General features: G+C 46.2%; 13 non-coding genes across 13 annotated transcripts; all 13 read left to right on the top strand.

The window, feature by feature from the left end:
• Positions 1 to 403: 403 nt before the first annotated feature.
• On the top strand, positions 404 to 476 carry Trnak-cuu (transfer RNA lysine (anticodon CUU)). The gene has a single exon. It is a non-coding gene; the product is annotated as a tRNA-Lys (tRNA).
• A 321-nt stretch (positions 477 to 797) lies between these two features.
• Trnat-agu (transfer RNA threonine (anticodon AGU)) lies at positions 798 to 869 on the top strand. Its single transcript has one exon. It is a non-coding gene; the product is annotated as a tRNA-Thr (tRNA).
• A 1,439-nt stretch (positions 870 to 2,308) lies between these two features.
• On the top strand, positions 2,309 to 2,381 carry Trnar-ucg (transfer RNA arginine (anticodon UCG)). The gene has a single exon. It is a non-coding gene; the product is annotated as a tRNA-Arg (tRNA).
• Positions 2,382 to 2,820: 439 nt separating this feature from the next.
• Trnak-cuu (transfer RNA lysine (anticodon CUU)) lies at positions 2,821 to 2,893 on the top strand. Its single transcript has one exon. It is a non-coding gene; the product is annotated as a tRNA-Lys (tRNA).
• Positions 2,894 to 3,214: 321 nt separating this feature from the next.
• Positions 3,215 to 3,286, top strand: Trnat-agu (transfer RNA threonine (anticodon AGU)). The gene has a single exon. It is a non-coding gene; the product is annotated as a tRNA-Thr (tRNA).
• Positions 3,287 to 3,822: 536 nt separating this feature from the next.
• On the top strand, positions 3,823 to 3,895 carry Trnar-ucg (transfer RNA arginine (anticodon UCG)). Its single transcript has one exon. It is a non-coding gene; the product is annotated as a tRNA-Arg (tRNA).
• A 439-nt stretch (positions 3,896 to 4,334) lies between these two features.
• Trnak-cuu (transfer RNA lysine (anticodon CUU)) lies at positions 4,335 to 4,407 on the top strand. The gene has a single exon. It is a non-coding gene; the product is annotated as a tRNA-Lys (tRNA).
• Positions 4,408 to 4,728: 321 nt separating this feature from the next.
• Positions 4,729 to 4,800, top strand: Trnat-agu (transfer RNA threonine (anticodon AGU)). The gene has a single exon. It is a non-coding gene; the product is annotated as a tRNA-Thr (tRNA).
• Positions 4,801 to 6,239: 1,439 nt separating this feature from the next.
• Trnar-ucg (transfer RNA arginine (anticodon UCG)) lies at positions 6,240 to 6,312 on the top strand. The gene has a single exon. It is a non-coding gene; the product is annotated as a tRNA-Arg (tRNA).
• A 439-nt stretch (positions 6,313 to 6,751) lies between these two features.
• Positions 6,752 to 6,824, top strand: Trnak-cuu (transfer RNA lysine (anticodon CUU)). The gene has a single exon. It is a non-coding gene; the product is annotated as a tRNA-Lys (tRNA).
• Positions 6,825 to 7,145: 321 nt separating this feature from the next.
• On the top strand, positions 7,146 to 7,217 carry Trnat-agu (transfer RNA threonine (anticodon AGU)). Its single transcript has one exon. It is a non-coding gene; the product is annotated as a tRNA-Thr (tRNA).
• A 536-nt stretch (positions 7,218 to 7,753) lies between these two features.
• On the top strand, positions 7,754 to 7,826 carry Trnar-ucg (transfer RNA arginine (anticodon UCG)). The gene has a single exon. It is a non-coding gene; the product is annotated as a tRNA-Arg (tRNA).
• Positions 7,827 to 8,265: 439 nt separating this feature from the next.
• Trnak-cuu (transfer RNA lysine (anticodon CUU)) lies at positions 8,266 to 8,338 on the top strand. Its single transcript has one exon. It is a non-coding gene; the product is annotated as a tRNA-Lys (tRNA).
• The last annotated feature ends 4,229 nt before the right edge of the window (positions 8,339 to 12,567 follow it).

The following is a 12,567-nucleotide window of genomic DNA, read 5'->3' on the forward strand; positions in this document are numbered from 1 at the left end:
ACTGTGTTGTTTGAGTACTACAAAACTAGTTGAAAGTTGCTGCTGTCCGCTTCCTGGCTGCAAACCGGCGTCTACCTGAAGCTCAAGCAAGACAAGGGTGATCTGTAGCGAAATTTTCGGCACAGAGCCGTTCAGGAGAGTTTTTGTTGGAACTACTGCGTCTGATTCAGGGCCCAAGAGCTACGCCACAGGCGTCTGCGCACAGTCGAGCATGTGTGTTGAATAATGGTGCTGATAGCCACGTATCATTTGAAGCAGATTTGATGCCTTTCGGAGACAATTTTTCATTGAATGGGATTGTAGCTCATTTGTGGCAGCAGGAGATAAGCTGTAGTCAAAAGGATCTTCCATAGATGGTCGCAGGTCCCATCAGTATTGTATGGCTCGTAAAGCATTGTGTGGAGCCCGGCTAGCTCAGTCGGTAGAGCATGAGACTCTTAATCTCAGGGTCGTGGGTTCGAGCCCCACGCTGGGCGGCGCAAAATTTTGTGTCTACGCGGATGCAACCTGCGCCCCTCTCGTGAGCCTTGCGTAACGAACGTAACGGGTTACGACGATGCCTAGCTTCGTATGAATATCAGAGGAATGGTATTTGAAGCTGAAAGTAACTCTGAAATGAAATAAATGTGTTGTTTTGGAATTTTAGGTGTACATCGATATCGTGTGAGATGTGTAGGAAAGCAGCAGCTGTGCTAACTAAATGCAAATAATGGTCGCTAATGCGGTGCGTTTCCAGCTGAAGATCTCCGATTCACTAGTCCATAAGAAGAAAGTACCCGAAAAGCGCGCTAGGAGGCGCCTCCTTAGCTCAGTGGCAGAGCGCTGGTCTAGTAAACCAGAGGTCGTGAGTTCGATCCTCACAGGAGGCAAATGAATTTTGTAAAAGCCCCTCCCACCGTGGCCCTTTCGAAAAAAGCGGTCAAGGATAAAACAAATTATAAATGGGTGCGGTATTTAAGAAATGCTCTCGCAAATGAATAGTGCGAATGGTGCTATTAAAGTAGGCACCAGAAACTGCTGCTTTTGGGAGTCTCCGGAGAATGCCGACGTGAAATACTTAGTTCTTGTGATGTATTTTCTACCCCTGATACAGACCCTCGCGGCTGTCGTCGTCGTCGTCGGCGCCGCCGCCGCTTTGGTAATAGCGGCAACTCGCCATTGTACGAGGGTTGGTCAAAAAGTAATGCCTCCCATTTTTTTTCTACTTAAAGAAATTAAGTTAAGTGAAAAATTTGAATTTGGCGCCATTCCTCAAACCTTCTTCTGCAATCCACTGCAGTAGTAACTTTCTGTGTCAACAGGTGGCAGCACAGCAGAAGTTTGTAAGATGGCCGACATCGATGTTCGTTTGAGACAGCGTTGTGTGATTGAATTCTTGAATGCAGAAGGTGAAACGCCCATACGCATTCATGAAAGACTGAAGAAGGTGTATGGTGTTGTGACAGTGGATGTCAGCACTGTTAGACGATGGGTTCGTCGTTGTAAGGAAGCTGAAGGGCAAACACCGTTGACTGACGAAAAGCGGAGCGGCAGGCCGGTGAGTGCAGTGACTCCAATAAATTCTGTTCAATACGTCACAACCCTCAAAAAACTTAAAGCACGTCTTCAGCGAGTTCGCCCAACAAAATCAATGGCAGATGTTCTTCTTTTGCATGACAATGCAAGACCACACACCAGTCGTCACACCTCTGACGAGATTGTCAAAATTGGATGGGAAGTTTTGCCTCATCCCCCATACAGCCCTGACCTGGCACCATCAGACTTCCATCTGTTCGGGCCACTAAAAGAAGCTCATCGTGGGATTCATTTTGAAGATGAGGAGGCCGTCAAAACATCCGTGCGTCAATGGCTTAGGAAGCAGAGCTGTGATTTTTACCGTGCTGGGATACATGCCCTTGTTCAAAGATGGACCAAAACTGTAGAGATGGGCGGAGATTACATTGAAAAATGACAAAATGATCCTCAATGTTGTGGTTTTCAACCTATGTAATTGCATTTAAATTTCCTGACAATTAAACGTAGAAAACAAAATAGGAGGCATTACTTTTTGACTGACCCTCGTATATCATAGGGTGAGGTACCTTCTGCAACCGACTGAGATGGCACTAAGCGATTGAAGCTGCTTTGCACGCTCTTGTTTGATGAGCGTCATAAGGGCTTGAATGTAACTTGCGATGGGACACAGCAAGAAGTAGCGTCGCATTTTTAGTACTGAAATTGGAGAATTGCGTCAAAGATGGTAAATTCATTCCGGGAAGTGCACAAATGGCGGTAATGAGGTGTGTTTGGGGAAGCGTATTGCGCCAGTGACCGTGTGGCCTAATGGATAAGGCGTCGGACTTCGGATCCGAAGATTGCAGGTTCGAATCCTGTCACGGTCGAGTTTTTCCAGTTCTGCAAAAGATGCATGCTGTTTTACTGTGTTGTTTGAGTACTACAAAACTAGTTGAAAGTTGCTGCTGTCCGCTTCCTGGCTGCAAACCGGCGTCTACCTGAAGCTCAAGCAAGACAAGGGTGATGTGTAGCGAAATTTTCGGCACAGAGCCGTTCAGGAGAGTTTTTGTTGGAACTACTGCGTCTGATTCAGGGCCCAAGAGCTACGCCACAGGCGTCTGCGCACAGTCGAGCATGTGTGTTGAATAATGGTGCTGATAGCCACGTATCATTTGAAGCAGATTTGATGCCTTTCGGAGACAATTTTTCATTGAATGGGATTGTAGCTCATTTGTGGCAGCAGGAGATAAGCTGTAGTCAAAAGGATCTTCCATAGATGGTCGCAGGTCCCATCAGTATTGTATGGCTCGTAAAGCATTGTGTGGAGCCCGGCTAGCTCAGTCGGTAGAGCATGAGACTCTTAATCTCAGGGTCGTGGGTTCGAGCCCCACGCTGGGCGGCGCAAAATTTTGTGTCTACGCGGATGCAACCTGCGCCCCTCTCGTGAGCCTTGCGTAACGAACGTAACGGGTTACGACGATGCCTAGCTTCGTATGAATATCAGAGGAATGGTATTTGAAGCTGAAAGTAACTCTGAAATGAAATAAATGTGTTGTTTTGGAATTTTAGGTGTACATCGATATCGTGTGAGATGTGTAGGAAAACAGCAGCTGTGCTAACTAAATGCAAATAATGGTCGCTAATGCAGTGCGTTTCCAGCTGAAGATCTCCGATTCACTAGTCCATAAGAACAAAGTACCCGAAAAGCGCGCTAGGAGGCGCCTCCTTAGCTCAGTGGCAGAGCGCTGGTCTAGTAAACCAGAGGTCGTGAGTTCGATCCTCACAGGAGGCAAATGAATTTTGTAAAAGCCCCTCCCACCGTGGCCCTTTCGAAAAAAGCGGTCAAGGATAAAACAAATTATAAATGGGTGCGGTATTTAAGAAATGCTCTCGCAAATGAATAGTGCGAATGGTGCTATTAAAGTAGGCACCAGAAACTGCTGCTTTTGGGAGTCTCCGGAGAATGCCGACGTGAAATACTTAGTTCTTGTGATGTATTTTCTACCCCTGATAGAGACCCTCGCGGCTGTCGTCGTCGTCGGCGCCGCCGCCGCTTTGGTAATAGCGGCAACTCGCCATTGTATCTCATAGGGTGAGGTACCTTCTGCAACCGACTGAGATGGCACTAAGCGATTGAAGCTGATTTGCACGCTCTTGTTTGATGAGCGTCATAAGGGCTTGAATGTAACTTGCGATGGGACACAGCAAGAAGTAGCGTCGCATTTTTAGTACTGAAATTGGAGAATTGCGTCAAAGATGGTAAATTCATTCCGGGAAGTGCACAAATGGCGGTAATGAGGTGTGTTTGGGGAAGCGTATTGCGCCAGTGACCGTGTGGCCTAATGGATAAGGCGTCGGACTTCGGATCCGAAGATTGCAGGTTCGAATCCTGTCACGGTCGAGTTTTTCCAGTTCTGCAAAAGATGCATGCTGTTTTACTGTGTTGTTTGAGTACTACAAAACTAGTTGAAAGTTGCTGCTGTCCGCTTCCTGGCTGCAAACCGGCGTCTACCTGAAGCTCAAGCAAGACAAGGGTGATCTGTAGCGAAATTTTCGGCACAGAGCCGTTCAGGAGAGTTTTTGTTGGAACTACTGCGTCTGATTCAGGGCCCAAGAGCTACGCCACAGGCGTCTGCGCACAGTCGAGCATGTGTGTTGAATAATGGTGCTGATAGCCACGTATCATTTGAAGCAGATTTGATGCCTTTCGGAGACAATTTTTCATTGAATGGGATTGTAGCTCATTTGTGGCAGCAGGAGATAAGCTGTAGTCAAAAGGATCTTCCATAGATGGTCGCAGGTCCCATCAGTATTGTATGGCTCGTAAAGCATTGTGTGGAGCCCGGCTAGCTCAGTCGGTAGAGCATGAGACTCTTAATCTCAGGGTCGTGGGTTCGAGCCCCACGCTGGGCGGCGCAAAATTTTGTGTCTACGCGGATGCAACCTGCGCCCCTCTCGTGAGCCTTGCGTAACGAACGTAACGGGTTACGACGATGCCTAGCTTCGTATGAATATCAGAGGAATGGTATTTGAAGCTGAAAGTAACTCTGAAATGAAATAAATGTGTTGTTTTGGAATTTTAGGTGTACATCGATATCGTGTGAGATGTGTAGGAAAGCAGCAGCTGTGCTAACTAAATGCAAATAATGGTCGCTAATGCGGTGCGTTTCCAGCTGAAGATCTCCGATTCACTAGTCCATAAGAAGAAAGTACCCGAAAAGCGCGCTGGGAGGCGCCTCCTTAGCTCAGTGGCAGAGCGCTGGTCTAGTAAACCAGAGGTCGTGAGTTCGATCCTCACAGGAGGCAAATGAATTTTGTAAAAGCCCCTCCCACCGTGGCCCTTTCGAAAAAAGCGGTCAAGGATAAAACAAATTATAAATGGGTGCGGTATTTAAGAAATGCTCTCGCAAATGAATAGTGCGAATGGTGCTATTAAAGTAGGCACCAGAAACTGCTGCTTTTGGGAGTCTCCGGAGAATGCCGACGTGAAATACTTAGTTCTTGTGATGTATTTTCTACCCCTGATAGAGACCCTCGCGGCTGTCGTCGTCGTCGTCGGCGCCGCCGCCGCTTTGGTAATAGCGGCAACTCGCCATTGTACGAGGGTTGGTCAAAAAGTAATGCCTCCCATTTTTTTTCTACTTAAAGAAATTAAGTTAAGTGAAAAATTTGAATTTGGCGCCATTCCTCAAACCTTCTTCTGCAATCCACTGCAGTAGTAACTTTCTGTGTCAACAGGTGGCAGCACAGCAGAAGTTTGTAAGATGGCCGACATCGATGTTCGTTTGAGACAGCGTTGTGTGATTGAATTCTTGAATGCAGAAGGTGAAACGCCCATACGCATTCATGAAAGACTGAAGAAGGTGTATGGTGTTGTGACAGTGGATGTCAGCACTGTTAGACGATGGGTTCGTCGTTGTAAGGAAGCTGAAGGGCAAACACCGTTGACTGACGAAAAGCGGAGCGGCAGGCCGGTGAGTGCAGTGACTCCAATAAATTCTGTTCAATACGTCACAACCCTCAAAAAACTTAAAGCACGTCTTCAGCGAGTTCGCCCAACAAAATCAATGGCAGATGTTCTTCTTTTGCATGACAATGCAAGACCACACACCAGTCGTCACACCTCTGACGAGATTGTCAAAATTGGATGGGAAGTTTTGCCTCATCCCCCATACAGCCCTGACCTGGCACCATCAGACTTCCATCTGTTCGGGCCACTAAAAGAAGCTCATCGTGGGATTCATTTTGAAGATGAGGAGGCCGTCAAAACATCCGTGCGTCAATGGCTTAGGAAGCAGAGCTGTGATTTTTACCGTGCTGGGATACATGCCCTTGTTCAAAGATGGACCAAAACTGTAGAGATGGGCGGAGATTACATTGAAAAATGACAAAATGATCCTCAATGTTGTGGTTTTCAACCTATGTAATTGCATTTAAATTTCCTGACAATTAAACGTAGAAAACAAAATAGGAGGCATTACTTTTTGACTGACCCTCGTATATCATAGGGTGAGGTACCTTCTGCAACCGACTGAGATGGCACTAAGCGATTGAAGCTGATTTGCACGCTCTTGTTTGATGAGCGTCATAAGGGCTCGAATGTAACTTGCGATGGGACACAGCAAGAAGTAGCGTCGCATTTTTAGTACTGAAATTGGAGAATTGCGTCAAAGATGGTAAATTCATTCCGGGAAGTGCACAAATGGCGGTAATGAGGTGTGTTTGGGGAAGCGTATTGCGCCAGTGACCGTGTGGCCTAATGGATAAGGCGTCGGACTTCGGATCCGAAGATTGCAGGTTCGAATCCTGTCACGGTCGAGTTTTTCCAGTTCTGCAAAAGATGCATGCTGTTTTACTGTGTTGTTTGAGTACTACAAAACTAGTTGAAAGTTGCTGCTGTCCGCTTCCTGGCTGCAAACCGGCGTCTACCTGAAGCTCAAGCAAGACAAGGGTGATCTGTAGCGAAATTTTCGGCACAGAGCCGTTCAGGAGAGTTTTTGTTGGAACTACTGCGTCTGATTCAGGGCCCAAGAGCTACGCCACAGGCGTCTGCGCACAGTCGAGCATGTGTGTTGAATAATGGTGCTGATAGCCACGTATCATTTGAAGCAGATTTGATGCCTTTCGGAGACAATTTTTCATTGAATGGGATTGTAGCTCATTTGTGGCAGCAGGAGATAAGCTGTAGTCAAAAGGATCTTCCATAGATGGTCGCAGGTCCCATCAGTATTGTATGGCTCGTAAAGCATTGTGTGGAGCCCGGCTAGCTCAGTCGGTAGAGCATGAGACTCTTAATCTCAGGGTCGTGGGTTCGAGCCCCACGCTGGGCGGCGCAAAATTTTGTGTCTACGCGGATGCAACCTGCGCCCCTCTCGTGAGCCTTGCGTAACGAACGTAACGGGTTACGACGATGCCTAGCTTCGTATGAATATCAGAGGAATGGTATTTGAAGCTGAAAGTAACTCTGAAATGAAATAAATGTGTTGTTTTGGAATTTTAGGTGTACATCGATATCGTGTGAGATGTGTAGGAAAGCAGCAGCTGTGCTAACTAAATGCAAATAATGGTCGCTAATGCGGTGCGTTTCCAGCTGAAGATCTCCGATTCACTAGTCCATAAGAACAAAGTACCCGAAAAGCGCGCTAGGAGGCGCCTCCTTAGCTCAGTGGCAGAGCGCTGGTCTAGTAAACCAGAGGTCGTGAGTTCGATCCTCACAGGAGGCAAATGAATTTTGTAAAAGCCCCTCCCACCGTGGCCCTTTCGAAAAAAGCGGTCAAGGATAAAACAAATTATAAATGGGTGCGGTATTTAAGAAATGCTCTCGCAAATGAATAGTGCGAATGGTGCTATTAAAGTAGGCACCAGAAACTGCTGCTTTTGGGAGTCTCCGGAGAATGCCGACGTGAAATACTTAGTTCTTGTGATGTATTTTCTACCCCTGATACAGACCCTCGCGGCTGTCGTCGTCGTCGGCGCCGCCGCCGCTTTGGTAATAGCGGCAACTCGCCATTGTATCTCATAGGGTGAGGTACCTTCTGCAACCGACTGAGATGGCACTAAGCGATTGAAGCTGATTTGCACGCTCTTGTTTGATGAGCGTCATAAGGGCTTGAATGTAACTTGCGATGGGACACAGCAAGAAGTAGCGTCGCATTTTTAGTACTGAAATTGGAGAATTGCGTCAAAGATGGTAAATTCATTCCGGGAAGTGCACAAATGGCGGTAATGAGGTGTGTTTGGGGAAGCGTATTGCGCCAGTGACCGTGTGGCCTAATGGATAAGGCGTCGGACTTCGGATCCGAAGATTGCAGGTTCGAATCCTGTCACGGTCGAGTTTTTCCAGTTCTGCAAAAGATGCATGCTGTTTTACTGTGTTGTTTGAGTACTACAAAACTAGTTGAAAGTTGCTGCTGTCCGCTTCCTGGCTGCAAACCGGCGTCTACCTGAAGCTCAAGCAAGACAAGGGTGATCTGTAGCGAAATTTTCGGCACAGAGCCGTTCAGGAGAGTTTTTGTTGGAACTACTGCGTCTGATTCAGGGCCCAAGAGCTACGCCACAGGCGTCTGCGCACAGTCGAGCATGTGTGTTGAATAATGGTGCTGATAGCCACGTATCATTTGAAGCAGATTTGATGCCTTTCGGAGACAATTTTTCATTGAATGGGATTGTAGCTCATTTGTGGCAGCAGGAGATAAGCTGTAGTCAAAAGGATCTTCCATAGATGGTCGCAGGTCCCATCAGTATTGTATGGCTCGTAAAGCATTGTGTGGAGCCCGGCTAGCTCAGTCGGTAGAGCATGAGACTCTTAATCTCAGGGTCGTGGGTTCGAGCCCCACGCTGGGCGGCGCAAAATTTTGTGTCTACGCGGATGCAACCTGCGCCCCTCTCGTGAGCCTTGCGTAACGAACGTAACGGGTTACGACGATGCCTAGCTTCGTATGAATATCAGAGGAATGGTATTTGAAGCTGAAAGTAACTCTGAAATGAAATAAATGTGTTGTTTTGGAATTTTAGGTGTACATCGATATCGTGTGAGATGTGTAGGAAAGCAGCAGCTGTGCTAACTAAATGCAAATAATGGTCGCTAATGCGGTGCGTTTCCAGCTGAAGATCTCCGATTCACTAGTCCATAAGAACAAAGTACCCGAAAAGCGCGCTAGGAGGCGCCTCCTTAGCTCAGTGACAATTCCGGCTCTAGCTGTCCGCGCGCTAGGACGTGTCCGCTGCTGCTCCGTGTACGTTAGTGGTGACGCTAAGTCCTGAGCTTTAGTTTGTTGCCGTTTGTGTATTTCTGTGTTTCTACGTGTCTGGTGTTATTGTGCATAGTTTCTGTGTGTTTCGTCCGTTATAACGGTTGTGCTTTGGAGGAATTTCGGTTTATTACCGGGATCTCCTCGTAACTGAAGAAAAATGTCTGGAATTGTCCGGAAGAATACCCTGGTTTTCTCTTTCGAGAAGGAAACACGTGCAGTGCAACCTACGGCTTTGGAAATCCATGACTGGCTGACCGACGTAATTGGAGTAAGTTCTGATTCCGTACATACCACCCAATTAGATGCTGACAAATACTGTGTCTTTGTCAAATTTTTTAATCCTGTGGATGTCGAGAAGCTGTTGTTGAGGTGGGGTAGTGTTGCTGACTTTGTGCATAGAGATGGGTCTAAAAGTAGTGTTTCGATTCGGAGAGCGGATATCACGTATAAAACTGTACGAGTGCTAAACATTCCTATTGAAGTAGATAATCAGCTGATTAAAGAGGCGCTTTCGAAATACGGGGAGATTCAGTCCATTGTCAACGAAAGGTGGTCAAAATTATATAAGTTACAGTGTTTCAATGGCATACGATCAGTAGAAATGGAAGTTAAAGCCAATATACCATCTTTTCTTTCTATTGCTGGTCATAAAGCGCATATCGTATATTCAGGGCAGGTCCAGACATGTAATATTTGTAATGAAACGGGTCATTTCCGTCAAGACTGTCCCCGCCGTGTCTATGTCCTTAAAAATAGCCTTACGCAGCGTCAGCGACTTACGCTTAATGATGTTCTGCCTAACAATCATCACCCTCCCCCGGCCGGTAATGATGGAGCTAGTACTTCTGATGAACCTGCCGTAAATGTCGCTGATTTTCCTCCCTTGCATGTAATTACCGATCGCAGTTCTTCTACCCACGAGTGTGATCTGCCAACTAAAAAGAGACCTTTAGACACAACTGAAGACTGTTCAGACGATGATACATCGCAGTCCAACCGTAAACAAAAGCAATGCAGTGAGGATGCGGGTGAGGACGTAGACAGTAAACATGCGGCAGTGACGCCAGCAGCAGAGGCCCTCCCGCCGCCGGCTGCTGTTGCCACAGAGTTAGAAGACATGGACGCGAAAACACTGGCTCCGGTCACGGCGACACAGGAGTCGAGTTCTGAGGAACAGAAAGCGATGGATCGGACTCAGCCCTGCGAATCTACAGACCCACAGCACTCCCTTCCCGTTGCACCGATAGAGGTCGCGGCAGGAACTGAAACTGGAACTAGACTTAACAAACAGGACTGTGTAGAGGCCACCTCCACCCAATCGGTGCAAGATGCGGATCACTCGCGGTCACACACTGCCGCTGCAGAGGTTCAAAGACGCAGGATAAAACCTCAACCGAACCTCAAAGCCTCTCGTAACGCCGATAAACAAAAACTAGGAAAAGATGATGTGAAAGCCAAAAACGTATCATATGAAATAATTTCTGAAGTATCCCCCGAAAAAAACTCAAAGAAACTTGATGGTGCAAAACCGCACTGTAAAGATAAGTCTGACCAGGTAAAGAATCCGTCATTGAACTGACACAGCCAAGTCTCACTCGAGAAATGATACTGCTAAATGCCACCATGTTCCTGCACAATTTCGGTGACAACGGAATTACCAATATGCCAAATTCGTAGTTGACTGTTTTTAGTATAGTTTTTTTTTTCTTTCTTCTTTTTCTTCTATTACCTCCAGGAGTAATTGTTACTTTTCTCTGACAGTAGGGATTTTTTGTCCTTATTTTCATAAGGAAGCTACATGTGCCAGGCATACACAATAACAACTATAAACATTAACAGGATTAAGTCAGAACCGAAGATTGCTGCTCTCAAGGATTTCCTTTACGAATCAGGAACTGACATTGCCTTGCTGCAAGAAGTCGTGATGCCTGACCTTAAAGTTGCAGGCTATGTAGAAATACTAAACATCTCCCTCGAAACAAAGGTGGGGACAGCAATTTTAATCCGGGAAGGGATCCCTGTAACTGATGTCGAGAGACTGGACTCGGGCAGAGCAATAGGAATTAACGTTTTTGACGTTACTATTATTAACCTGTATGCCCCGTCAGGGACCTCCAATAGACCGGAAAGGGCACATTTTTTTAGAGAAGAAATAATATATCTATTACGGAAAAACCCGCCAGAACTTTTAATTGGCGGCGATTTTAACTGTGTACTCAATAAAAAAGATCAGACTCCCAATTTCAATTGCTGTAACGAGTTGAAGCGGCTAGTCACGGATCTAAAACTCAGAGATACTTGGGAAATTAAATATCCCACTGTTGTTGCTTATACGTACATAGCTACACAGTCCTGTAGCAGGATTGATAGGATATATGTGTCACAAGGAATGGAAAGATCCTTAGTTAAAGTCGAGACGATTCCTGTATATTTCTCCGACCATTGCAGTATGCTGGCTTCTCTCAATTTAAGGGCACAACCAACTCGCCGTTTAAGAAGTCAGTGGAAGCTGAACGTATCTTTGTTACAGGACAATGAGTTAGCAGATGTTGTCCACGAAACGTGGAATATGTGCTTGCGCTCGGTAGATCGCTATGTGACTGTTACCGACTGGTGGTGCAACAGGGCAAAACCAAAACTGAGGAACGTTTTAATTCATTACAGTCTTCAACGATCCCGAGAACTCAAGAACACCATAGAGTTTTATTATGCAATGTTACGAAACTTGTATGACCAGGCGAGCATTTCCGGTATTCGTTTGGAAGACATTAAGAAAACTAAGGCCAAATTACTCCGTATTAAACAACAACAGCTGGAAGGACTCAAAGTAAAGTCAAAAGCCAAGACATTATCAGAGGACGAAACTACTTCCTTGTATCACCTCTTGCGACACGCCAAATACAGGAGACGAACCTTTCTTGATGAGATCCAGACTTCGACCGGTCTGACCATTACTTCTCAGAAAGAGATTGTCAACGAGGTTTACAAGTATTACCACAATCTATATTCAGCCAGTCCGTTATGCGAAGAATCCTTCGAAGAATTTCTTGGCAGCATAGTTCCTCAGCTGTCAGAAGAGGAAAATGAAGGACTTCTTACTGATTTCACTGAAGAGGAACTCCACGAAACCGTCCGCAAGTCTCCTTTACAAAAGTCACCGGGGCCGGATGGGTTGCCCGTCGAATTTTATCTACGATACTGGTCACTCATAGGAGCACAGTTCACTCAAATGGCAAACGAGATTATCCAAGGAAAACCACTACCTGCTGCTATGAAAGAATGCACAATAGTACTAGTTCCAAAGACAACTTCGAAGCGAAATCTAAACAACTTTCGCCCTATTTCGTTGCTTAACTCCGACTATAAAATCATAGCTAGAATGTTAAATAACAGACTTTCACTTTTAGCGAAAAAAATAGTAAGTCAACATCAGTCATGTGTACCTGGCCGGACTATTTTCAACAGTATTGCGGAATACAGGGACTTAATTGCCATCACTTCAGTGACGAACATCAAATGTGCCATTTGTTTTATTGATTTTCATAAAGCCTTCGACCGTGTGGATCACAGGTTCCTTCTTACAACAATGAGAAAAATCGGCTTTGACGAACGAGCTCTCAGTGTGGTTAAGAACGTTGCGTTGGGAATCAGCGCAAGTATCTCTGTCAACTGCCAAAGAACTAAGCAGATTCAGATACGGCGTGGCGTTCCTCAGGGCCGCCCGCTTTCCATGCTTCTATTCGTCTTTTCCTTGGAGCCGCTTCTCCGCAGTCTCCACGCCAATCTAACAGGTATTACGTTAGCAGGTCACAATACAGTC

This window comes from Schistocerca nitens, chromosome 8, assembly GCF_023898315.1.
Source record: "Schistocerca nitens isolate TAMUIC-IGC-003100 chromosome 8, iqSchNite1.1, whole genome shotgun sequence".
NCBI lineage: Eukaryota > Metazoa > Arthropoda > Insecta > Orthoptera > Acrididae > Schistocerca > Schistocerca nitens.